Source organism: Adiantum capillus-veneris, chromosome 9 (genome assembly GCF_014529385.1).
Source record: "Adiantum capillus-veneris isolate H3 chromosome 9, ASM1452938v2, whole genome shotgun sequence".
Classification (NCBI taxonomy): Eukaryota; Viridiplantae; Streptophyta; class Polypodiopsida; order Polypodiales; family Pteridaceae; genus Adiantum; species Adiantum capillus-veneris.
In genome coordinates, this window is record NC_140939.1 from 63696187 (window position 1) to 63700083 (window position 3897).

The window sequence follows — 3897 nt, forward strand, 5'->3', positions numbered from 1 at the left end:
TATTGGATTGAAGGGAGCCCAAGGGTAGGAGAAAACAAGAACCCACAAGAGAGAAGCTTTTGTGTGTGTGTGTGTGTGTGTGTGTGTGTGTGTGTGTGTGTGTGTGAGTGTGAGAGAGAGAGAGAGAGAGAGAGAGAGAGAGATTGTGCTTTGTACTCCACAAATCCTATTATCTTAAGTTGACATAATCCTGTGTTTGAACCAATAGTTATAAGATGCTCAATTTTGACCCAAAAAATTAATGTACAATGTGCAGCAGCTTGTCGCCGGTAGAAGCGCACACGCAGCACGCTTGTGCTTCATTCCGATTGGAGATGGCGGGAAGACAGCCCCTTGGAACGAGGAAAATGCAGTGGTTGACGTGCAAGTCTGCAGCCCACCAACTGGCACGCCATCGTCTAGCATCTGATTCTCCAACCCACTGAGGAGAAAGCAAAGTCCTGACTGTGCTTCCATCCTTCAACTAAGTAAAGTTTGTCACTGCTCTCAAAGTGAAGCTGCTCTCCCTCCTCTTCCTCATCATATTTCTTTTTTGCCCTGCTATAAGTTTCCTTGCAACTCCCTGGTGTAAGTTTCTTTGCAACTCCATGGTGTAAGTTTCTTTGCAACTCTAGCACCTGCATAAACGAGTCCATTGGTTAAGGAGAGGAGAAGACCCCAACGTGCTCTTTTTGAAGCCAACATGAATTGGCATTTGCCATCGCCACTATCGAGTTGTCGAAGCTTGAGATGGATGCACATGGCAAGTGGATATCACGCTTTTGGGTATGCTACTTTGCCTGCAATGCTTCCGGAGTGAGATGAGACAGCCTAGAGAGGATATCCATCATAAAATTATCGTGCTATCGCGATGGCACTACATTTCGCATATGCTGGAAATAGTCTAGAGCTTTTTGGCTCTGTTCTCGTTGCGCACATCCCGCAATCAATGCATTTGAGGAGGCGACATTCTGGATAAGAATCTCCTCAAGGACTTTTTGTGCTTTCTCAAGCGCACCACATTTGGCGTACATATCGACCAAGACTGTGCCAAGCACTACATCTTTTTCCAACAACCTCTGACAACATTTGGAGGGACACTTCGAGATCGCATCCTATAGAAACAATTGAATGTATCCTCATCACCCTCATGTTGAGGGTACCCCACTAAAATAAGAGCATTCCATACAACTACAGTGCATTTTGAAAGCAAATCAAAATACTCTTGTGCCTTGTCAAGAAGGCCACACTTGCAATACATGTCCACCAATGTAGTTCCAACAATGATATTTTGATCGAGCAGTCCCTTATCTACAATCTGAGCATGCAGTTCTTGGCCCTTTTTTGAGTCTCCCAAGCTGCCACAAACTTTCAAAGCAAATACAACGGTGATTGCATTTGGAAAAAAGGCCTCCTCATTGTATCTCTTCAAAATGCATCAAAGCTTCTTACAATACCCTTGTTCAGCATATCCTGCAATTAGAGCTGTCTATGAGACCACATATTGAATAGTGAGCTGGCCAAAGGCTTCTTGAGCTTTTCCAATCATGTCGCACTTTGCATACATATCTAACAGTGCGGTGCCAACAAAATTATCTTGTTTTAAAAGTTCTTATTTGATAACTTCTACATGAAGTTGTTGGCTTTGCCTACTTCTCCAGAATGCCACGTGCTTTCAAAGGAAAGGTGAAAGTGAGCCCATCTGGAGATATTCCCTATTTTTTCATGCCTTCAAAGCAACCAATAGCTTTCTCTCCACGCCCGTTGCCCATGTTGGACATAGTCTCCAATCATGGTATTCCATTTTACAAGATTCGGAGGTGGAAGCTCACCAAACACTTCTTGAGCTTTCGACGGTGCACCGCATTTCACATACATGTTGACTAGCTCGCCAACAAAAATGTGCTTCAACAGCAAACTTCTGGTGACAAGCTGTGTATGCATGAGACTATCTCTGTGCAAATCCCTTCTTTTTGCACATTCCTTTAACAAGGAGAAGCTTCCATCCTTCAACTAAGTAAAGTTTGTCACTGCTCTCAAAGTGGAGCTCCTTTCCCTCCTCTCCCTGCTCGTCTTTCTTTTGTGCCCTGTTGTAAGTTTTCTTTGCAACTATTTCACCTGTGTAAACAAGTCCATCGGTTGAGGAGAGGAGAAGACCCCAATGTACCCTTTTCAAATCCAACATGAACTAGAGTTTGCCATCGCCACTACCGAGTTGTCAAAGCTTGAGATGGATTCACATGGCAGATGGTTACGATGCTTCTGGGTACGCTGCTCTGCCTACCATAATTTGTATACATATCGACTAAGACAGTGCCAAGAACGACATCTTATTCAACATACTCGGACTCACAATATAATCTCGCAACCAGTGCATTCCAAGAGGCGACACTCCGGACAGGAAGCTACGCAAGCACTTTTTGTGCTTTCTCAAGCGCATCGCATTTGGCATACATATTGACCAACACAATCCCAAGCATGACATCTTTTTTCAATAGCCTCTGACTAATTGTGAAGTTTTGTGCCCATATCAGCACCTTGTGCACAGCCACATGCCTTCAAGGTGCATACATAGGTGATTGCAACTGGAAAGAGGCCCTCGTGTTGCATCAATTGAAAACAGCCTAGAGCTTTCTGGCTTGCTTTGGTTTGCGCACATCCCGCAATCAGTGCATTCCAAGGGGCGACATTCCAGATAGGAAGCTCCTCAACCACTTTTTGTGCTTTCTGAAGTGCACCACATTTGGCATACATATCGACCAAGACAATGCCAGGCATGACATCTTTTTTCAATAGACTTTGACAACATTTGGAGGGACACTCTAAGATCGCATCCTATAGAAACAATTGAATGCATACTCACCATCCTCATGTTGAGCATACCCTAAAATAAGAGCATTCTATGTGGCTACATTGCATTCTGGAAGCTGATCAAAAACCTCTTGTGCCTTGTCAAGAACGCCACACGTGCAATACATGTCCACCAACGTAGTTCCAACAATGATATTTTGCTCGAGCAGTCCTTCGTCTTCAATCTAAGCATGCAGTCCTTGGCCCTCGTTTGAGTCTGTCAAGTTGCCACAAGCTTTCAAAGAAAATACAAAGGTGATTGCATTTGGAAAAAGGCCTCCTCGCTGCATTTATTCAAAATGCATCAAATCTTCTCGACAATACCCTTGTTGAGCATATCCTCCAATTAGGGCTGTCCATGAGACCCCATTTTGAGTTGTGAGCTGGCCAAAGGCTTCTCGAGCTTTTCCAAACATGTTGCACTTTGCATGTATATCTAACAGTACGATATCTACAAAATTGTCTTGTTTTAAAAGTCCATTCTTGATAACTTATGCCTGAAGTTGTTGTCTTTGCCTACTGCTCCAGAGATGCCGCATGCTTTCAAAAGAAAGGTGAAGGTGAGCCCATCTAGAGAGATTCCCTGCCGTTGCATGCCTTCAAAGCAACCAATAGATTCCTCTCCATGCCCATGTTGGACATAGTCTCCAATCATGGTATTCCATGTCACAAGATGGAATCTCACTACCAACAAAAATGTCCTTCACCAGCAAACTGTGAATTTTTGTGCCCATATCAGTATCTTGCGTAGAGTCACATGCCTTAAAAATGGGTGATTGCATCTTGAGAGAGGCCCTTGCTTCGCATCAGGATTCTGCATGCGGCAATTAAAAAAGCATGACACAGCCGCATGCCTTCAAGATGCCTGCGTAGGTGATTACATTTGGAGAGAGGCTCTCACTGGATTCTGCGTGACATAGCCGCATGCCTTAAAGTAGGTGACTGCATCAAGAGAGAGGCACGAACGTCTTGCCAGATTTTTTAATTAATCCCGCTACATGCTAACCAAGTAAAGAGCAGCCACATGGGTTAACGTGGAGCCAGAATCGCGATTTGGCCTCCTACGCT

The 3897-nt window shown here is 44.2% G+C and overlaps 1 pseudogene; it reads right to left on the bottom strand.

Moving 5' to 3' along the window:
* Positions 1 to 169: 169 nt before the first annotated feature.
* LOC147450578 (uncharacterized) lies at positions 170 to 2164 on the bottom strand (annotated as a pseudogene).
* Between the last annotated feature and the right edge of the window lie 1733 nt (positions 2165 to 3897).